Source organism: Canis lupus, chromosome 1 (assembly GCF_011100685.1).
Source record: "Canis lupus familiaris isolate Mischka breed German Shepherd chromosome 1, alternate assembly UU_Cfam_GSD_1.0, whole genome shotgun sequence".
Taxonomy (NCBI): Eukaryota; Metazoa; Chordata; class Mammalia; order Carnivora; family Canidae; genus Canis; species Canis lupus.
In genome coordinates this window covers 105,214,795-105,239,166 of record NC_049222.1, presented here as the reverse complement: position 1 = coordinate 105,239,166, position 24,372 = coordinate 105,214,795, and the positions used below count along the sequence as shown (strand labels likewise).

The 24,372-nt window shown below is 37.0% G+C and overlaps 1 long non-coding RNA gene across 4 annotated transcripts in view; it reads left to right on the top strand.

The window, feature by feature from the left end:
- The window catches only part of LOC119875996, an 80,885-nt gene that overhangs the window by 39,598 nt on the left and 16,915 nt on the right, over window positions 1–24,372 (top strand). Inside the window, exon 3 of one of the 4 annotated variants that reach the window (XR_005354488.1) lies at window positions 1,759–2,140. The exons of the other annotated variants lie outside the window; for them this stretch is intronic. This is a non-coding gene — a long non-coding RNA (uncharacterized LOC119875996). Of the gene's footprint in view, window positions 1–1,758; window positions 2,141–24,372 lie in introns of those variants that run through there. 4 annotated transcript variants of the gene reach the window in all.

Below are 24,372 nucleotides of genomic sequence, written 5' to 3'. Positions count from 1 at the left end.
TGCCTGTGTCTCTGCCTCTCTCTCTCTGTGTCTATGAATAAATAAATAAAATCTTAAAAAAAAAACAAAAACAAAGGGTTGCAGAAGGGGAGAAGTGTGGGGGCATGGAGTGATGGGCACACAGGGAGGGCACATGATGAGATGAGCACTGGGTGTTATATGTTGGCAAATTGAATTTAAATAAAATATTAGGAAGAAAAGACTGCTACAATCATATCCCAACAAATTTGACAACCTAGAATTGGACACTTTCCTAGAAATATCTAACCTACCAGGATTGAATCACAAAGAAATAGAAAACCTGAAGAGAAAAATTACTAGTAAAGAGACTGAAATAGTAATCAAAACCCTAGCAAAAGTTGAGAATCAAAAGACTTCATGGCAAACTCTACCAAACATTTAAAGATGACCAATTCTTCTCAGAGTATTCCAAAAAAATGGAAGAGGAGGGAACACTTCCAAACTCATTTCCAGCATTACCCTGATACCAAAACCAGACAAGGACCTGAAAAGGAAGGGAAACTCCTGGCCAATTACCTAATGAACAGAGATGTGAAAATCCTCATGAAAATAGTAGCAAATTGAATTCAACGGGGCATTAACAAGATTATACACTATTAGCAAATGGGTTGTATTCTAGGGATGCAGGATGGTTCAATATCCACAAATCAATAGATATGATACAGCACATTAACAAAATAGTGTATTGAACTCCTACAATCATCTCAGTAGATGCAGAAAAGCCTTTGACAGAATTCAACACCCAGGCATGATAAAAACTCTCAACCAAATGGGTATAAATGGAATGTACCGCAGCATAAGAAATGCCATATATGGTAAGCCCACAGCTAAAGTATTCAACAGTGAAAAGGTGACTACTTTTCCTCTAAGATGAGGGATGAGACAAGGATATGTCAGTCTCATCACTTTTCTTCAACATAGTACTAAATGTCTTTGCCAGAATAATTAAGTAGAAACTGGTCAGGTGCATCTCTCAAGTAGGGACTGTTTTTCTTATGATTAGATTCATGGTAAATGATACATCACTGGATGTTTTAACCTTGAACACTTGGCTCAGGTAGTGTTTTCCAGGTCTCTACATTAGATAAAGCTATTATATGTCTGTGTCCAGCCCAGCCACAGGGGAGGGAATAAATTAATATCCACCTCCTGGGAACAGGAATATCTTCCCATATTAATTTGTATTTTTCTGCCAGGAAGATTTGTCTCGTCTATTCAATTATTTTATATATATATATATATAGAGAGAGAGAGAGAGAGAGAGAGAGAGAGAGAGAGAGAGTGTTTATATGATATAAATATATCATATTTATATATATATATATAATTTTACATTTATATATACATATATATACCCCCCCCACAACACACATTGTGTTACGTTGTAACATTTTTAATCCAACACCATGATATTAATTTTGTTGCTCAAATTGTTTCAACTTTTGCAACTGGGAGCAAATTGTAGCTGTTTCAGATTAAACCATATATCCCTTTGATTTACCCTGATAAAAATTTATATGAGAGAAAGGGAGAGCATGAGCAGGAGGAGAGGCAAAAGGATAAGTAGACTCCTTGCTGAATGGGGAGCTCAGCATGGGGCTCAAACCCACTACCCCAAGATGATGATCTGAGCCAAAGTTAGATGCTTAACCGACTTCTCTTTTTTGAAGACTTCTTTCTCGTTCCAGTATGAGATGCTCCAAACTCATCTTGTATTTTTCCATATCCCACACATAGGATATTTGGATCCATGATTGATTTTTTTCTTTTAAGAGAACAAACACATGTACAAGCAAGCCAGGGGGAAAGGAAGAGAAAGAACCCCAAGCGGACTCTATGCCCAGTGACAACCTTGATGTGGGACTTAGTCCCATAACCCTGAGATCATGACCTGACCTGAAATCAAGACTTGGATGTTTAACCAACTGAACTGCCAAGACACCCCTCAAATACCCTTTTAAGAGAATATTAGAAACCAACTTAATGAAAGACTTCTGGAGATTCAAGAGTATTTCAATATTCCTGGATGTTTTGTTGGGTTTTTGTCAAATTCTGTGACTTCGTTTCTATTCCAGTGTTGTAGTGTAAAAAAGTAAATTATGGAAATGATGCAGCAAGATGACTGAGTAGGAACCCTTAGCTCTCATTCCTCCACAAACAAATCCATATAATGATACTGGTTCCAAAATTCCTCAAAGAGAAATTCACAATTCTTAGCACAAACTGAGAGTAGTTGCATTTATAGGGTTAAGAACAATTTACTTTACTTATGTCAGCTTGTCTCCAAGTCTCCTTAGCTCAGCACCAAGCTTAATACCTTGGGGTGTGATTTCTCCCATGGGGTAAGGGGAGTGAAGATTGGTAGTGTGTGCCTGGCCTTCTTACCTCTCCATGCATCCTCTGTGAAGTCGTTTTCTGTCATGCTCCTTACTAAGTGCAGAATGACTTGCAGAGCCTGGTCTTCTGGGAAAGACAGGAACAAAGAAAAAGTCACAGAATGCCCTTTATATCCACCATTGGTCTGCACAATTAGGAATAGGCACAGAGCTAAAGCTTTTCCTTTACAGGAAAGGGAAGGAAGCAAAATGACCTTATCCCAAGTATTAGAGTTTTTTCTTCACAGTGCTGTTTTTTTATCTCACATCATACAGAACATGGAATGACCTGCAGAGCCAGTCTTTTGGGTCAGAAAGGATCAAAGAGATGGGTAGGCATGCCCTTTACTAAAATCTGGTGATGCTTAGATTGGGAATAAACACAAAACTGAGATTTTCTTACACTAAGAACTTTTCTGCAACAAAAGTTTTTGTCCTTAACATTTCTGAGTGCCCTACATGGAGTTGATGTCTATGTTGCCCCATCCTAGCACTAAACAAGAGAGTTTGATTCCTGGGAAAATTAGTAATGAAGCAAAAACTTTGACATCCTCTTACAGTTAGCTTTGCTCTGCATTGAGAAAAAGCAAGGGACTCAGGCTTTTCTTCAAGAGGGAGAGGACGTGTTAAGGGGTCTTCCCCCACCTTCCAGTGCATTCCTCAAAAGCTCCATCTCTATTTTGTCACTTACTGAGTACTAGTAATTGGTGAGTATCTCTCCAAATGAAAATCATCCATAAAGACTAGGACAGGCAGCTGCTTTTCAAGATAGAAATAATGCAAACTTAAGCATGAAGAAACAAGAAAGTGCAATCAAAGAAAAAAACAAAATCTCCTTTTTTTTTTTTTTTAAACAGTAGGTTTATTTATTTTATTTTAATTTTTATTTATTTATGATAGTCACACAGAGAGAGAGAGAGGCAGAGACACAGGCAGAGGGAGAAGCAGGCTCCATGCACCGGGAGCCCGATGTGGGATTCGATCCACCTCCAGGATCGCGCCCTGGGCCAAAGGCAGGCGCCAAACCGCTGCGCCACCCAGGGATCCCCAAAATCTCCTCATTTACCAACTACCAAGAAATGGAAATCTGTGAAATGCCTGACAAGGATTATTAAAATATTGGATTTATTTCTAGGAGTTTGACTTTATTTATTTTTAAGATTCCATTTATTAAATCACTCCAAGTTCATCCATGTGGTCAAAATGGCAGGATTTCCTTCTTTCTGAAGGCTGAATAATATTCATATGTATATATAACATTTTCTTGATCCATTCATCTGTTCGTGGACACTTACTTAAGTTGTTTCCATACCTGGGCTATTGTGAATAATGCTGCAATGAATGCTCCAGTACAGAGATCTGTTATTGACAGAGTTCTCACCCTCCTTTGGATAAATTGCTAGATCATAAGGTAATTCTGTTTTTAGTTTATTGAGAAACCTCCACTCCATCTTCCATAATGACTATATCAGTTTACATTCCCACCATTGTGTAGCATTCACTTTTCTCTACATCCTTACCAGGACTTACTCTCTTGTCTTTTTAAAGATTTTTTATTTATTCATTTTGAGAGAAACAGAGCAAGAACATGAACAGAGGAGAGCAGCAGAGAGAGAGGGAGAAGCAGGCTCCCTACTGATCAGGGAGCCTAACTTGGGGCTCAATCCCAGGACTCTCAGATCATGACCTCACCAGTTGAGCCACCCAGGTGCCCCTCTCTTGTCTTTTGATAATAGGTATTCTAACAGGTGTAAGATGATATCTCATGGTGATTTTGATTTGCTTTTTCCTTGTGATTAGTAATGTTGAATACCTTTTCATGTAACTGTTGGCCATTTGTATGTCTTCCTTGGACAAATGTCTATTCAGGTCCATTGCCAATTCTTTAATGAGGTTATTTTAGCTATTGCATTGTAGGAGATCCTTGTATATTTTGCATATAATCTCATATCGAATATGTTGTTTGCAACTATTTTGTCCCATTCCCAAAGTTGCCTTTTCACTTTTTGTAGTTTCACATGCCGGATGTAAGCTTTTGATACTGATGTAGTCCCAACTTGTTTATTTTTGCTTTTGTTACACCTTTGCTTTTGGTGTCAAGAACTACCTGTTTCCTCTAGGAGTTTGATGGTTTCAGACCTTACATTTTTTGCATTTAGCTATCCAATTTCTCCAACATCATTTGTTAAAGTAATTGTCCTTTGCCAGTTGCATATTTTTGACATATCAAAAATTAATTTACCATATATCTATGAGTTTCTTCCTGAACAAAATAATTTCCCTAAAGAAGAACAGTGATTGGGCACCTAAGTGGCTCAGTGGTTAAGCATCTGCCTTTGGCTCAGGGTGTGATCTCAGGGTTCTGGGATCAAGTCCTGCATCTGGCTCCCCACAAGGAGCCTCCTTCTCCCTCTGCCTATCTCTCTGCCTGTCTCTGTGTCTCCCATGAATAAATAAATAAAATATTTTTTAAAAAGCACAGTGATTCATAAGATAATACAGATAAATGAACATATAGGAAACAATATATAAACAAAATGAGAAGTTGAACAGAGAGATGCAAGCTATTAAAAGGTACAGCTGGAAAATACCATAATTGAACTGAAAAATTTAAAGATTTTATTTATTTGAAAGAGAGTGCACAAGTGTGGAGGGGCAGAGAAGGAAGGAGAAAGAATCTGTAGCACATTTCATGCTGAGTGTGGAGCCCAGTGTGAAGCTCAGTCCCATGACCGTGAGATTGTGACTTGAGCCAAAACTAAGAGTCAACCAGATGCTTACCTGACTGAACCACCCAGGTGCTCCTGAACTGAAAAGTGTAATACAGGCTTTCAAAAGCAGACTTGAGCAAGCTGAACCAAGAATCCACAAACTTAAGCAGAACATTTGATATCTACTCAGGGCAAAATGAAAAAAGAATGAAAGAGTATGAAGAAAGCATTAAAGACTTGTACAAAAAAAAAAAAAAAGACCTGTACATTGTTTCTATGTGGTCTCATGAGTTACGGAAGTCAGAAGAAGAGAATGAGAGAGGGGCAAAAAAATGTGTGTACAGAAATAATGTCTTGAAAATTTACATCGGGCAGCCCCGGTGGTGCAGTGGTTTAGCGCCGCCTTCGGCCCAGGGCGTGATCGTGGAGACCCTGGATCGAGTCCCGCGTTGGCCTCTCTGTATGATGCCTGCTTCTCCCTCTGCCTGTGTCTCCGCCTGTCTCTGTCTCTGTCTCTATGAATAAATAAATAAAATCTTAAAAAAAAAGAAAAAAGAAAATTTACCACATCTGGGGAAAGAAAGTGCAAATATGTGAAGTCCACAGGATCCCAAATAGATTGAAAGTTTAGATTTACATTAAGACACATTAAAAAGTCAAAGACAAAGTAAAAATTTTGTTAGCAGCAAAGAAGAGATCTATAATATCCGAGGGAGCTCCACAAGAACCTTGAAGATTAAAAGAGAGTGGGATAATCAAACTGTTGAAAGTGAAAAACCATGGACAAAAAATATTATACCAGCAAAGCTGTCCTTAAGAAATAAAGATGTTCCCAGACAAGTAAATATTGAGAGATTTCTTTACCACTAGAGTTGCCGTACAAAAAATGTTAAAAGGAGTTGTTCATACTGAAGCAGAAGAGCACTAATTAATTAGCAGCATGAAAACAAAAAGTCACTAGTGAAGGTAAGTATATAATCAAATAAAGAATTTTGTTATATTGTAATGATGGTTCATAAGCCACTTTTCGAGTATAAAAGTGAAAAGAATTAAAAACAATGACTTTAATAATTTGTTAGTGGATATATACTAAAATATGTAAATTGTAACATCAATAACAGTGTTGGAAGAAGGGAGGAGTACAACTGTGGAATTTTTGTATGTAATCAAAATTAAGTTTTTTCAGGTTAAACTAGACTGTTACAATTAGTTCTATGTAAGCCTCATGGGAAATAAAAATCCTGTAGTAGACACACAGTATACCAAGAAAAAGGAATCAAAGGATATCTCTAGTAAAAGATTATTAAACCACAAATGAAGATAGTAAGAGAGGAAGAAAGTTGCCTTCTACCTGTATTGTAGTCCTTTTGTTATTAACAAAATGGAAATAATGAGTCTTCATCTTTAAAAATTAGTGTAGTCCACAATAGCCAAACTGGAAGGAGCCATGATATCCTTCAGCAGATGAATGGATAAAGAAAATGTGGTGTCTGTATGTATATATGTGTGTGTGTGTAAATTTTATACATGTTATACAAGTATACATTTTATATATTATTTATATAATATTATATAAATATATATATAAAATTTATACACACACACATATGTGTATAAAATGTCCACAATAGCCAGAATGTCCATAATAGCCAAACTGTGGAAGGAGCCAAGATTTCCTTCGATAGATGAATGGATATAGAAGATGTGTTATATACACACACGCACACAATGGAATAGTATTCAGCCATCAGAAAGGACGAATACCTAGCATTTGCTTCAATGTAGATGGAACAAAAAGGTATGCTGAGTGAAAAAAGTTAATTGGAGAAAGACAATCATATGGTTTCACTCACATGTGGAATATAAGAAATAGTGAAAAGGACTATAAGGGAAGAGAGGGAAACTGAGTGAGGGAAAATTAGGAAGACAAACCATGAGAGACTCCTCTAACTCTGGGAAAAAGGGTTGCAGAAGAAGAGGATAGAGGGATGGGGTGACTGGGTGACGGGGACTAAAGGAGGGCACTTAATGGGATGAACACTGGGTGTTATACTATATGTTGGCAAATTGAATTTTAATAAAATATAAAAAATAATAAAGATACTTTATTTTTTTATTTTTTTAAAGATTTATTTATTTATGATAGACACAGAGAGAGAGAGAGAGAGAGAGAGAGAGGCAGAGACACAGGCAGAGGGAGAAGCAGGCTCCATGCCGGGAGCCCGATGCGGGACTTGATCTGGGGACTCCAGCATCGCGCCCTGGGCCAAAGGCAGGTGCCAAACCTCTGAGCCACCCAGGGATCCCCAATAAAGATACTTTAAAAAGTATAAATGGATTAAATTTCCCAAAGAAACTGCATAGAATGGCTGAATGATATTTTAAATCCAAGCCTATGTTGTATATACAAGAGACTCATGTTAACTTTGAGGACATAATATAGGACATATGTAGGATAAAGTTGGAGGGTTGGAAAATACTCCACACAAATGATAATCAAAAGAGAGCAAGCCTAACTATACTCAGACAATTAGACTTTAAGTTAAAATCCATCAAAGGATCAGAGAAGGCTATTATAATGATAGATGGGTTAATTCACGAGGAGATTATAAATTATAAATTTGTATGTACTCAGACTGGAGTCCCTAAATATATAAGCAAATATTAACAGCTATAAAGGGAGAAATATACAGATTTACAGTAATAGGAGGGGACTTCAATACCCAACTTTCAATAGTGGGTAGGTTGCTTAAACAGGTAATATTGGATTTGAAATTACACTTTAGATCAAGTGTACCTAATAGACATATACAGTACATTCCATCCAACAGCAGTAAAATGCTCGTTCTTCTCAAGTACACAGAGAACATTCCCTAAGATAGATCATATGTTAAGCCACAAAACAAGCCTTCAAAAATACAAAAGGACTGAATTCCTATCAAGGATTGTTTCTAACCATAAAATCAATATCAAGAATAATACTGGAATATTGATAAATATGTGAGGATTGAACAAGTGTGTCAGAAAAGTAGTCATAGGAAGGACCAAAAGATATCTTGAAGAAAATGAAAATGCAGTATACCAAAACTTATGGAATGCAGCAAAAGCAATTCAAAGGGGAATATTGAAAGTGATAATTTTTCTGCATCTATTAATATAATAGAATTTTTTCCACTTCACTCTTAATGTGTATCACATTTATTGATTTGTAGATGGTGAGCTATCCTTGAACCTCACAGATAAATCCCACTTGATTATGGTGTATGATCCTTTAATGTGATGTGGAATTTTGTTTGCCAGTATTGAAGATATTTGCATCTATGTTTTCCAAGGCTATTGACTTATATTGTTTCTGTAGTACCCTTGTCTGCTTTTGCTACCAGGGGAATGCTAGCCTCATGAGTTTGGAAATGTCTTCTCCTTTAATTTTTTTAGAAGAATGAGCAGTTCTGGCTTTAGTTCCTCAAAAGTTTGGTATAATTCACCAGGAAAGCCATTTGGTTCTGGGGTTTTACTTATGAACATGTCTTTTGAATACTAATTCAATATCTTTACTCATTATTGATCTCTTCAGATTTTCTCTTTTACCACTATTCAGTCTTGGTAGGTTGTATGTTTCTAGGAATTGTTCGTTGTTTTCTATGTAATCCAACGTGTTGGCATGTGATGATTAATAGCTGGCTCTTATGGTCCTTTATATTTCTGGGGTGTCATTGTATGATACACCTTTATTGTTGTTAGTTTTCTCCCCTCCAGCAACCCTCAGTTTGTTCCCTATAGTTAAGAGTCTCTTAATTGCCTCCCTCTACTTTTATCTTATTTTATTTTTCCTTCTCTTCCCCTAGGCTCACCTGTTTTGTTTCTTAAATTGCACATATGAGATCTTTTAGTTTCTGTATTTATCACTTTCTGGGTCCTGGGATTGAGTCCCAGATCAGGCTCCCAGCAAGGAGCCTGTTTCTCCTGCCTATGTTTCTGCCTCTCTCTTTGTCTCTCTCATGAACAATTAAATGAAATCTTAAAAAAAAAAAAGTAATAATAATCTGGGAAATGAGAGAAAATATTTCCAAATCATATATCTGATAACAAGAGGTGAATGCCAAAAATATATGAAGAATTTATAAACCTCAAACTCCCAAGCAGACTGATTAAAAAATGGACAGAAGATATCAACAAAAAATTTTCCAAGGACACGTACAAATGGCCAACAGGTACATGAAAAGGTGCTCAACATTCCTAATCATAGGAGAAATGTAATTTAAAACCACAATGAGATCACTTCACCCCAATAATAATGACTGTTCTTGAAAACACAACAAATAACAAGTGTTGCTGAAGATATGGAAGAAACACTTGTACGCTTGGTGCAAAGGTAAAATAGGTACAGCCACTATGGAAAACAATATGATGGTTTCTCAAAACATTAAAAATTGAGTGTATAACCCAGCAAATGTGCTTCTGAGTATTTTTTTAAAGGTAATGAAATTGCTTTCTTCAGAAGATAATCTGCACCCCATGTTCATTCCAGTGTTACTTAAGTATACATTGACAGATGATTAAAGAAAATGCAGTGTACATATACAATGGAATATTATTCAGCCATAAAAAAGAAGGAAATCCTTCCATTTGTTACATGGTTGCACCTTAAGGATATACTGAGTGATGTAAGTCAGAAAAGAGAAATACTTTATGATATTACTTGTATGTGGCATCTAAAAAAAGCCAGTCTTAGAGTGCTTGGGTGGCTCAGTCGGTTAAGCATCTGCCTTCAGCTCAGGCCATGATCTCAGGGTCCTGGGATGCGCCCCACATTGGGTTCCATGCTCAGTGGGGAGCCTGCTTCTCCCTCTCCCTGTGCCTGCTGCTCCTCCTGCTTGTGTTCTCTCTCTGTGTGTCAAATAAATCTTTTTTAAAAATTCAAAAGCCAGTCTCATAAAAACAAGGAGCAGGGGACGCCTGGGTGGCTCAGCGGTTGGGCGGCTGCCTTTGGCTCAGGTCGTGACCCCGGGGTTCTGGGATTGAGTCCCGCATTGGGCTCCCCGCATGGGGCCTGCTTCTCCCTCTGCCTGTGTCTCTGCCTCTCTTTCTCTCTCTCTGGGTCTCTCATGAATAAATAAAATATATATTTAAAACAAAAACAAGGAGCAGAATGGTAATTACCAGTTGCAGGGGGGTGGGGATTAGGACAGATGTTGTTCAAGGGTAGAAACTTAAGACTAGAAGTAAATAAGCCCTGAAGATCTAATGCACACCATAGTGAATATAGACAATATTGTATTTTAATAATCAAACCTGTTAAAAGACTACATCTTAATTTTCCCAACCACAAAAAGGACATCATTATGTGACATGATAGAGGTGCTAGTTGCTACAATGGCAATGTAGCTAGTTGCTACAATTTATATATTGTAATGTATAAATATATATTACAATATATAAATATATATTTGTTACACATATATGTAATAATATATATTACAATATATAAATATATCAAATTGACATGTACACTTTAAATTTACACAGTGTTATATATGTCAAATATATTTCAAGAAAAGTAATAGAGAACAACAATATAAGAATCAGGCAGAAGAATTAATCTGAGAATTAGAAGATAGGAACTTGAAAATACCCAGAGAATAAGGGGAAAAAGTGAAAAAGGATGAAGAAAGACTATGTGATACCATCAAAAAACAATTGGCAAATTACCAGAGTCTCAGAGGATAGGTAGAAAGAAGAGGGCAGAAACCTTATTTAAGGAAATGATGGTTGAGAAATTCCCAAATCTGAGCAGAGATTTGAATACCCTGAGTTCATGATGCTCATTGGTCACCAAACTCAAAGACGACTTCTCCAATATACATTACAATAAAACTGACAAAATCAAAGAATCCTAAAAGCAGTAAGAGAAAAGAAGCTTTTAACTTACAAGGAAACCCTCATAAAGCTATTAGTGGATATTTCAGCAGAAACCTTCAGGCCAAGGGAGAATAGGATGCTCTACTCAAAGATAAAAACTGCCAAATAAGAATATTAAGCAAAGTATGAGACGCCTGGATGGCTCAGCGGTTGAGCCTGTCTGGTTTTGGCTCAGGGCGTGATCCTGGAGTTCCAAGATCAAGTCCCACATTGGGCTACCTGCATGAAACCTGCTTCTCCCTCTGCCTGTGTCTCTGCCTTTTCTCTTTCTGTGTCTCTCATGAATGAATAAGTAAAAATCTTCAAAGAAAAAAAGAATATTCAGCAAAGTAGTCCTTTATAAATGAGGGAATGATAAAGACCTTTCCTCAGAAATCAAAAGCTGAAGGAATTCATCATCACTAGACCTGCCTTACAAGAAATGCTAAAAGGAGTTCCTCAAGCGGAAATAAAACGACAACAAGTAATAATATAAACACATATGAGAATATACAACAGACATATGGAGTAAATATATAGGTAAATTAAGAGTATTCTGGTAATATAAGGTGGTATGTTAACCAGTTAACAGTAGTATAAAGTTTAAGGGACAAGATTATTAAAAATAACTATAGCTAAAAAATAAGTATAGTTAAGAGGCGCCTGGGTGGCTTGGTGGTTGAGCGTCTGCCTTTGGCTTGGGTTGTGGTCCTGGGGTCCTGGATTGAGTCCCGCATCAGGTTCCCTGCAGAGAGCCTGCTTCTCCCTCTGCCTGTGTCTCTGCTTCTCTCTCTGTCTCTCATGAATAAATAAAAATCTTTAAAAAACATAAGTATAGTTAAAAGAATTTTTAATACATAAACTATACAGAGAGGTAAATTGTGATTATATACAAATAAAAAAATAAGAGGGAAGAAGTAACGGATAGAGTTTTTGTGTCCATTTGAAGTTAAATTCTTATCAGCATGAAATAAGTTATTACATCTATAAGATATTTTATGTAAGCCTCATGGAACCACAAAATAAAAATCTACGTTACATTCACAAAGTATACAAAAGAATCATAGCATACCGCTACAGAAAATTAATTCAAAACCAATAGCAGGGACACCTGGGTGGCTCAGTGGTTGAGCATCTGCCTTTGGCTCAGGGTGTGATCCTGGGGTCCTGGGATCGAATCCTGCATCAGGCTCCCATCAGGGAGCCTGCTTCTTCCTCTGCCTATGTCTCTGCCTCTCTCTCTGTCTCTGTCTGTCATGAATGAATAAATAAAATCTTAAAAAAAAAGAGAGAAACAGAAGAAGAACAATACAAGAAACAACAAAATAGCCAGAAAACAGAATGGCATTGGCCAAGTCTTTACCTATCTATAATTACACATAAATAGATTACATTTTCCACTCATAAGTCATAGAGTGGTTGGATGGATAAAAATACAAGACCAACTATATGATGTGTACAAAAAACTCACTCCGAATTAAAATAAGCTCAAAATGAAGCCTTGAAAAAGGACATTTCATACAAATAGAAACCAAAAGAAAGAAGTGGTAGCAATATTTTTATTAGAAAAAGTAGGCTTCGGACAGCCCGGGTGGCTCAGCAGTTTAACGCCCTTCAGCCCAGGGCGTGATCCTGGGGACCTGGGGTCGAGTCCCACGTCGGGCTCCCTGCATGGAGCCTGCTTCTCCCTCTGCCTATGTCTCTGCCCTCCCCCCTCTCTCTCTCTCTATGTGACTATCATAAATAAATAAAAATTAAAAAAAAAACTTATACTGATGCCCAAACCAGATAAGGACAGGGAAGCTAAACTACTGGCTAATATGTATGATTTGGGATGCCTGGGTGGCTTAGTGGTTGAGCATCTGCCTTCTGCTCAGGTCATGATCCTGGGGTCCTAGGATTGAGTCCCACATCAGACTTCCTGCATGGAGCCTGCTTCTCCCTCTGCCTGTGACTCTGCCTCTCTCTCTGTCTCTCATGAATAAATAAATAAAATCTTTAAATAATAATAATAATAATAATGTGTGATGAATGTAAATATAAAAATTCTCAACAAATTATTTGCAAAATAAATTCAGCAACACATTAACAATATACACCATGACCACATCCTATTTATGCTTTAATACACATAAATCAATAAATGTGATACCCCACATTCATAGAATGATACAAAATTCTGTGATCAAAAAAATGGGTGGGGGCTCAGTGTTTGAGCATCTGCCTTTGGCCCAGGGTGTCATCCTGGGATCTGGAATCAAGTCCCACATTAGGCTCCTGGCAGGGAGTCTGCTTCTCCCACTGTCTGTGTCTCTGCCTCTCTCTCTCTCATGAATAAATAAAATCTTAAAAAAATTCTTGGGCAGCCTGGGTGGCTCAGCAGTTTAGCACCACTGTCAGCCCAGGGCATGATCCTGGAGACCAGGATCGAGTTCCACGTCAGGCTCCCTTCTTGGAGCCTGCTTTTTCCCCTGCCTTTGTCCCTGCCTCTCTCTCTCTCTCTCAAATAAATAAATAAATAAATAAATAAAATATTTTTTAAAGAATTCTGTCATCATCTCAAGAAAGCAGTAAAAGCATCCGAAAAGACACGCTTTCTTTTCTTTTCTTTTCTTTTTTTAAAAAGATTTTATTTATTCATGAGAGACAGAAAGAGAGAGAAAGGCAGAGACACAGGCAGAGGGAGAAGTAGGCCCCATGCAGGAAGCCCAGTGCAGGCAGGACTCAATCCCGGGACTCCAGGATCACGCCCTGAGCCAAAGGGAGACGCTTAACCGCTGGGCCACCCAGGTGTCCCATCTTTTTTTTTTTTTTTTTTTAAGACTTTATTTAGTCATGAGAGACACATAAAGAGGGGCAGACACACAGGCTGAGGGAGAAGCAGGCTCCATACAGGGAGCCCGATGTGGGACTCGATCCTGGGACTCTAGGATCATGCCCTGGACCGAAGGCAGGCATTAAACTGGTGAGCCACCCAGGGGTCCCCAGACTATGAGATTTTCAACAAATTTCACAGGCCAGAAGTAGGTAGCATAATACAATAAAATGGCTGAACAAACAAAACTGAAGTAGAATTTTCTACCTAGAAAATTGTCCTTCAAATTTGAGGGAGTCCATAGTTTTCTTTTCTTTTTTTTTTTTTTTTTTTAAGATTTTATTTATTCATGAGAGACACAGGCAGAGGGAGAAGCAGGCGCCATGCAAGGAGCCTGATGCAGGACTTGATCTCAGGATCACATGCTGAGCCACCCAGACATCCCATTGTTTTCCATATAAGGAGAAACTGAAGGAGTTCATCAGTACTAAGCTGGCCTTATAGAAATGTTAAAGGCACTTCAAATTGAAACAAAAGGATGTTAGTACAGTAAAACATATTAAAGTATAAATCTCACTTTATAGTAAAGGTAAATACGTAGCTAAATTCAGGAGACTAACATGTTGGTAGGCAGATCACTTAAATTCTACCATAAAAGATAAAAGACAAATATATTTCTGTAACTAGAACTATACTGATTTGTTAATTGATACACAAAGTAAACTATGGAAATTGTGATGTCAAAAACATAAAATGTAGGCGGGACCAGAATGCAAATTTTTAGTGTGCATTCAAAGTTGTTACCAGCTTAAAATAGACAATATAAGATGTTTTAGCTTAATATAGATTGCTATCTAGCTAATACAGACTGCAGAAGATGTTACATATAAACTGAATGGTAACCACAAATCAGCAAACAGTAAGAAATCTGGAAAAACTAAAGAGTAAGGAATTGAAGTATAGCAGTAAAGAAAACCAGCAAGCCATGAAGGAGAGAAGAAAGCATTAGAGAAAGTCTACAAAAATAGTCACAAAACTAGTAACAATATGGCAATAAATACATCTTTACCAATAATTACTTTGAATGTAAATGGAGTAAATGCTCTAGTCAAAAGACATAGTGTGACAGAATGTATTTTTAAAAATCTTTAAAAACAAAACAAAACCCCATCTATATGATATCTACACCAGATTCATTTCAGACCTAATGACACCTGAAGATTGAAAGTGAGGGGGTGGAGAAACATTTATTGTGCAAATTTATTGTGCAAATTATTCTGACATCTTCTGATGTCAGAAGAAAGCTGGAGTAGCAATAATTGGTATCAGACAAACTAGATTTTAAATCAAAGTCTGTAAAAAGAGACAAAGGACACTATATAATAATAAAGCGGACAATCCAGCAAAAAGATGTAACAACTGTATATATTTATGGACACCCCCCCCCTGCCGCGTGGATGCACCCAAATCATAAAACAGTTAATAACAAACATAGAAGAAATAATACTATAATAGTACAGGACTGGATAGATCATCCAATCAGAAAATCAACAAGGAAACAGTGGCTTTTTTTTTTTTTTTTAAGATTTCATTTATTTATTCATGAGAAACAGAGAGAGAGGCAGAGACATAGGCAGAGGGAGAAAGAGGCTCCATACAGGAAGCCAGATCAGATGTGGGACTCTATCCCAGGACTCCAGGATCATGCCCTGGGCTGAAGGCAGACACTCAACCACTGAGTTACGCAGGCATCCTGGCTTTTTTTTTTCTTTTTTATGATTTTATTTCTTATGAGAGAGGCAGAGACATAGGCAGAGGGAGAAGCAGGCTCCCTGTGGGGAGCCCGATGCAGGACTCGATTCTGGATCCCAGTATCACATCCTGAGCTGAAGGCAGATACTCAACCACTGAGCCACCCGGGTGTCCCAGGAAATAGTGGCTTTGAATGACACACTGGACCAGATGTATTTAAGAGGTTTATACAGAATATTCCATCCTGAAACAGGAGAATGCTTACTCTTTTTAAATACATACCCAACCTTCTCCAGAACAGATGACATATTAGGTCACAAAACAAGCTCCAACAAATTAAAGAGACTGAAGCCATACCATGTACCTTTTCTAACCACAAAACTTGAAGAACAAGGAAAAAAATCTAGAACACCACAAATATATGGAGGTTAAATAACATGCCACTGAACAATGAATGGGCTGACCAAGGAAGCAAAGAATAAATTTACAAATACATTGAAAACACAATGATCCGAAACCTTTGGGATGCAGCAAAACAGGTTCTCAGAGGGAAGTTTATAGCAATATAGGCCAACCTCAACAAACAAGAAATATGTGAAAGCAACAAAATTGATAAAAACTCTAGCCAGACCATGGCGGGGGTGGGAGATTAAACAAAATCACAAATAAGAGAAATGCAGGGCACCTGGGTGGCTCAGTGGTTGAGTGTCTGCCTTTGGCTTAGGTCATGATTCAGGGGTCTTGGGATCAAGTCCTACATCAGGCTCCCCAGAGAGAGCCTGCCTCTCTCTTACGTGCCTCTCAGGAATAAATAAAATCTTTAAAAGTAAAGAGAGAGAAATAGCAACCAACACCACAGGAATAGAAACAATCATAAGAAAATTACAAAAAAATTACATGCCAACAAATTGGACAAGCTAGAAGAAATGAATAATTTCCTAGAAACCTATAATCTACCAAAATTGAAGCATAAATACATAGAAAGTTTAAACAGACCAATTACCAGAAAGGAGAATGAATCAGTAATCAAAAAACTACCAGGGATCCCTGGGTGGCACAGCGGTTTGGCGCCTGCCTTTGGCCCAGGGCGCGATCCTGGAGACCCGGGATCGAATCCCACGTCAGGCTCCCGGTGCATGGGGCCTGCTTCTCCCTTTGCCTGTGTCTCTGCCTCTCTCTCTCTCTGTGACTATCATAAATAAATTTTTTTTAAAAATTAAAAAAAAAACAACTACCAAATAACAAAAATCCAAGACTAGATGGCTTCATGGGTGAATTCTACCAAACACAGAAAAGTTAATACCTATTCTCAAACTATTCCAAAAATTGAAAAGGAAATGAAATTTCCCAGTTCATTCTATGAGGCCAGCATTACCCCGATACCAAAACATGATCAAGACACCATAGAGAGAGAACTATAGGCCAACATCTCTGATGAACATACCTGTAAAAATTCTCAACAAAATAGTAGCAAACAGAATCCAACAATACATTAAAAAAAAAAAATCATTCACCACGACCAAGTGGGATTTACTCTTGGGTCACAAGGATGGTTCAATACTCAAATCAATCAATGTGATACATCACATCAGTAAGAAGGATAGGGGATCCCCGATGGCTCAGCGGTTTAGCGCCTGCCTTCGGCCCATGACGTGATCCTGGAGTCCTGGGATTGAGTCCCACATCGGACTCCCTGCATGGAGCCTGCTTCTCCATCTGCCTGTGTCATCTGCCTCTATCTGTGTCTGTCATGAATAAATAAATAAAATTTTAAAACAACGAAAGAAAAAGGATAAAAATAATATGATCATTTCAATAGACACAGAAAAAGTATTTAACAAACTACAACAATCATTGATGATAAAAGACCTCAATAAAGTAAGTTTAGAGGGAACATATCTCAACATAAAGGCCATATATAAAAAACCCACAGGTGAACATCATACTCAATAGGAAAAAATAGAGAGCTTTTCCCCTAAGTCCAGGAACAAGATGAAGATGTACACTCCCACCACTTTTATTCAACATAGCACTGGAAGTTCTAGACACAAACATTAAATAAGAAAAAAGCATAAAAAGTATGCAGATTGGTAGGGAAGAAGTAAGACTTCAATTATTTGGAGATGATGCTATATACAGAAAACCCTAAGACTCCATGGAAAAAAACTTCTAGATCTGATAAATGAATTCAGTAAAGTTGTAGGATACAAAATCAATGTCCAGAAATTCAATTGCATTTATAAACATTAATAATGAAGAAGCAGAAAAATAAACTAAGAAAACAATCCTGTGTAGAATTGCACCAAAAATAGTAAGATACCTAGGAATAAACCCAACCAAAGAGGTGAAACTCTGAAAACTGTAAAACATTGATGAAGGAAACTAAAGATAACAGAAAGAAATGGAGAGATATTCCATGCTCATGGATTGGAAGAACAAATACTGTTAAAATATCTATACTGGGGCTGCCCCGGTGGCTCAGCGGTTTAGCGCCGCCTTCAGCCCAGGGCATGATACTGGAGACCTGGGATCGAGTCCCACGTCGGGCTCCCTGCATGGAGCCTGCTTCTCCCTCTGCTTGTGTCTCTGCCTCTCTCTCTCTCTCTCTCTCTCTCTCTCTCTCTCCCTCCTCTGTGTATTCTCATGAATAAATAAAATCTTTTTTTTTTAAATCTATACTAACCAAAGCAATCTACACAATCCCTATCAAAATACCAACAGCATTTTTCACAGAACTAGAACAAAAAATCCTAAAATTTGGAATCACCAAAGACCCTAAATAGCCAGAGTAATTTTGAAAAGTAAAAGCAAAGCTGGAGGTATCACAATTTCAGACTTCAAGTCATATTACAAAGCTATAGTTATCAAAACATGGTGGTACTGGCACAAAAATGGACACATAGATCAACAGAAAAGAATAGAAAGCCAAGCAATGAATGCAGAACTGTATGATCAATTAATCTTTGACAAAGCAGGAAAGAATATCCAATGGGAAAAATCTCTTCAACAAATGGTATTGGAAAAACTGATCAACTACATGCAAAAGAATGAAACTGGACCACTTTATTACTCCATACACAAAAACAAACCCGAAATGTATTAAAGACCTCAGCATGAGACCTGATAACTTAAAATTCCAAGAAGAGAGCACAGGCAGTAATGTCTCTGACTTCAATTTTAGCAACGTTTTTCTAAATGTCTACTGAGGCAAGGGAAATAAAATAAAAAATGAGACTTCTCAAAAGAAAAACCTCTGCACAGCAATAGAGACTATCAACAAAACTAAAAGGTAACCTATGGAATGGGAGAAGATACTTGCAAATGATCCGATACAGGGTTAATATTCAAAATATATAAATAACTTATACAACTTGACACTCAAAAAACAAGCCAATTTTAAAAATGGGCAAAAGACATGAACAAACGTTTCTCCAAAAACATCCAGATTGCCAATGGAAACATGAAAAGGTGCTCAACATCCCTCATCATCAGGGAAGTGTAAATCAAAACCACCATGAGCAATCACACTGCATAAGAGAATAAGTGTTGGTGAGAATGTGGAGAAAAGGAACTCTTGAGCATTATTGATGGGAATGCAAACTGCTGCAGCCATTGTGGAAATCAGTAGGGTGGTTCCTCAAAAGGTCAAAAATAGAATTACTTTATGATCCACCAATTGCACTAGTAGGTCTTTACTCAAATAATACAAAAATACTAATTCAAAGAGATACGTACACCCTGGTGTTTATAACAGCATTGTCTACAATAGAAAAATTGTGGAAACAGTCCAAGTATCCGTCAGCTGATGAAGGGTTAAAGAAGATGTGATAAATATATACGATGGAATATTACTCAGCTATAACAGAGAATGAAATTTTGCCATTTGCAGTGACATGGATGGAGCCAGATAGTATAATGGTAAGTGAAATAAGTTAGAGAAAGACAAACACCATATCATTTCATTCACATGTGGAATTTAAGAAACAAATGAGCAAGTGGGAAAAAAAAGAAAGTAAAAAACAGACTCAACTATAGAGGACAAACTGATGGTTCCAGAGTGGAGGTGAGTGGGATGATGGGTAAAATAGGTGATAGGTATTAAAGAATGCACTTGGGGATCCCTGGGTGGCTCAGCGGTTTAGTGCCTGCCTTCGGCCCAGTGCATGGCACCTGCTTCTCTCTCTCTCTCTCTCGCTCTCTCTCTCTGTCTCTCATGAATAAATAAAAAAATAAAAAAAAAATAAAGAGTGCACTTGTCATGATGAACACTGGGTGTTGTATGGAATGTTGAATCACTATATTGTATACCTGAAACTAATATAACACTCTATGTTAACTATACTGGAATTAAAATTTTTTAAAGTGAGCAAATGCGTGGTGTAAAAAAAATTAAGATGTTTTACTTAAGCTACATACAAAGCAAAAACCTATTTTATTTAGATACTCAAAAGACAAATAGAAAGGATTGTAAGCATATGACTATAGAACATGATCAAATTACAAAGGAATTATAAAAACATCCAAAAAATGGCAATAGTAAGTCAATATCCATCAAGGACTAAGTGTAATTTAACTAAATTCTCTGATCAAAATATATAGAGTGGCTGAATGGATATGAATACATGACAAAACTATATGCTCTCTACAAGAGACCCACTTCGGCTTTATAGACTACAGAGACTAAAAGTGAAGAAGACATGAAGAAAATATTGTATACAAATGGAAACAACAACAACAAAAAAGTGTGGTTAATTAGACAAATTAGATTTTTTTGGTCAAAGACTAATAATAAAAGGGTCAATTCAACATGACATTTATACATATTTGTGCACACATTAGAAAAGTACATAAATATATAAACTATTAACAGATTTGAATGGAGAAATAGCAATACAATCGCAAGGGATGCTGATACGTCACCTTCAACAATGGATAGATCACCAAGATGGAAAAATCAATAAGGAAACATTGACTTCAACTACTCATTGATTAGATGGACTTAGAACATCCGAACCAACAGCAGCAGAAAACACGTTCTTGTCATGTGCACGTGGGACACTTTATAGATCACAAAACAAGTGTTAGGTCACTAAAGAAATCTCCAAAAATATAGGAAGATTGAAATATCAAGCAGGTTTTCTCACCATCATGGCATGAAACTAGAAATCAATTGCAGAAGAAAACAAGAAAATTCACAATTTGTAGAAATTAAACAACATTGCCACTGAATGAATAATTGATAGGTCAAAGAAGGAGTGCCTGGGTGGCTCAGTAGGTTAAGTGTCTGACTCTTGGTTTTAGCTCAGGTCGTGATCTCATGGTCATGAGATTAAGCCCCACACCAAGCTCTGCACTCAGCAGAGCCTGCTTGAGATTCGTTCTCTCCCTCTCCCTCACTCCTCCCCACATGTGCTCTCTCTTTCAAATAAATAAATAAATCTTAAAAAAAAAAAATAGGTCAGGGACACCTGTGGCTCAGTGGTTGAGCATCTGCCTTTGGCTCAGGTCATAATCCTAGGTCCAGGGATCGAGTCCCACATTGGGCTCCCCACAGAGAGCCTGCTTCTCCCTCTGCATATGCCTTGGCCTTTCTCTGTGTCTCTCATGAATAAATAAATAAAATCTTTTTAAAAAAATAGGTCAAAAGAAAAAATTCAAAAGAGAAAAAATAGCCTGAGACCATTGAAAATGGAAATAAAAAATGCCAAAACTTCTGGGATACAACAAAAGAACCATCATGGCAACAAATAACTACATTAAGAAAAAAAAAAGATCTCAAACAATTTAACTTTACACCTCAAGGAACTAGAAAAACAAGAGCAAACTGAGCCCAAAGCTAGTATAAAGAAAGAAACAGGAAAGATCAGAGAAAGAAGAAATGAAATAGACACTAAAAAGACAGTAGTGAAAATTAAATCTATTTTTTTTTTAAAAGAACTAAGTTGATATAATAACTGGCTAGATTTGCTAGATTTAGGGAGGAGAGAGAAAACTGAAAGAAATAAAATTTGAATGGAAGAGAAGACATTACAACACAAATATAGACAGCACACAAATATAAATGATCAAAAGAGGACACTATGAATGATTATGTCAAGAAACTAGAGAATCCGTAAGAAATTCCTCAAAGACTACAGCCTACCAAGACTGAATCATTAAGAACTAAAATAATCTACATGGACCAGTTACTAGTAAAGATATTGAAAAAGTAATCAAAAACCTCTCAACAAATGAAAGCCCAGAGGACTAGATGGCTCACTAGTGAATTCAATCAAACATTTACAGAATACCAACTCTTTTCCAACTCTTCCAAACTATCACAGAGGACAGAATTTTTCCAAACTCATTTTTCAGGGCCAGCATTACCCTGATACCAAAATAAGACAATGATACTACAAGAAAATAAAATTACAGGCCAATAGTGGTATGAATATAACTACAAAAAACATTTAACAAAATATTAACATGTCAAATTTAACAGGGCATTAAAAGGAGCATGCACCATGATCAAGTGGGATTTATTTCAGGGGTGCAAGGATGGTTCAATATCCATAAATCAACCAATATGGTACACTTCATTAACAATATGAAGGATGAAAATCATGTCACCTCAATAGATGCAGGAAAAGCCTTTACAAAATTCAACATCTATTCATGATAACTGAACGAACTGGGCATAGAGAGAATATACCTCAATATAATAAAAGCCATATATGACAAGACCTTTGGATGAGGATTAAAACAAGGATGCCTGCTCTTGCCCCTTTCAGTCAAATTACTACTGGAAATTTTAGCCAGAAAAATCTTGTACAAACAGAAATTAAAAGTAGACATATTGGAAAGGAGGAAGTAAAGTTGTTTATATTAGCAGATGGTATGATATATATAAAAAATCCTACTCTCCCTGTTAGATTGGCTGTCATCAAAAAACAAGAGATGACAAGTGTTGGCAGGTATGTGGAGAAAAGAGAACCCTTGTGCACAGTTGGTGGGAATGTAAATTGGTACAGCCACTGTGGAAAAGAATATGAATGTCCCTAAAAAAATTACAATAGAACTATCCTATTATCAGGCAATCCTACTTCAGGGTATATATCCAAAGAAAAGGGAATCATCATCTTTAAGAAATATCTGCATCCTCCCATGTTCATTGCATCTACAATACCAAGACATGGATACAACCTAAGTGTCCATTGTAAGACAAGTCAATAAGAAAATGTAGTGTGTGTGTGTATGTATATGTATATACATATATGTTTTTGTTTAAGAAAACAAAAACACACACAAAACAAAAACCACTTAATACTTCCTAGATAAATAGACTCAGTATTATAAATATCAAAGACTACATCAATTCAAGGATTCCTTAAAGCATCTATCAAAATGTTACATACATACATCTTTGAGCCAGTGATTACAGTTCATATCCTACAACCCATAAAAATGAACATTCACAAAGCTGTCTGAAACAAATATAACATTCTTTATATGAAAGAAACTTTGAGGGATGCCTGGGTGGCTCAGCGATTAAGCCCCTTTGGCTCACGGGATTCAGGATCTAGTCCCACATTGGGCTCCCTGCAGGAGGCCTGTTTCTCCCTCTCCCTGTTCTCTGCCTCTCTCTCTCTTTCTCTGTGTCTCTCATGAATAAATAGGTAAATCTTTAAAAAAAAGAAAACTTTGAAAATAATGTATATGTGATCAATAAGCAATTGTTTACATGAGTATTTTAGGTATGTACTAATTTTATTTTTACTGATAATAAAACATCTTCACAATATATCACATAAATGTTGAGAAAAGCTGCATAACATTATATAAAACACAACATGTACATAAAATGACAGGCAAACTTTTAACCCAATATGTGTATTTATAAAAGATTTAAAATTATACAGCCAGGGACAAATTTGAATGAATGTTTCTGTACAGAGAGATTTATATTTGGTATATAAAAGTGAAGAACACAACTTATTTCTAATTTAGAAATATTTAAAATATTTCCCACAAAAAGAAATATTACATTGGTAACAAAACAGTGGAACCACACTTGAAACGCTACTCAAAAAGCCAAACTTCTATTCTGCTTTTTCAATTGAATTGTAAGCATTTTTTTCTGTTTTCTTTTCCTTTCTTTCTTTCTCTCTCACAAAAGGTGGGGGAGGAGCACAAAGAGAGAGAAAGAATATCTCAAATAGGTTTCAGGGTCAGTGCAAAGCCAGACACAGGTCTCGATCTCACCACCCTGAGATCATGACTTGAGCTGAAATCAGTAGTCGGTTGTTCCACCAACTGAGCCACCAGTAACCAAACAGTTACTCAGTTTATAACTAGCCTTCAGTTCAGTGATTGAGCTATGGATTATTTCACAGACCTCTACTTTTTAGATATCGTGGTTGATTCTATTTTTAAAAATTAATTCTTTAACAAATCAAATTTGGCATATGATTTTTAAAAAGATTTTATTTATTCATGAGAGACATACAGAGAGAGAGAGAGAGAGAGGCAGAGACATAGACAGAGGGAAAAGCAAGTTCCGTGCAGGGATCCTGATGTGGGACTTAACTGGGGCTCCAGTATCATGCCCTGAGCCGAAGGCAGATGCTCAACCGCTGAGCCACCCAGGCATCCCTGGCATATGATTTTAAGGGCAGTGTTGATCATTGATTTCAGGTTATGTAATGATTTAGAAGCACTTTTTTTTAAATTTTTTTTTAATTTATGATAGTCACACAGAGAGAGAGAGAGAGGCAGAGACACAGGCAGAGGGAGAAGCAGGCTCCATGCACTGGGAGCCCGA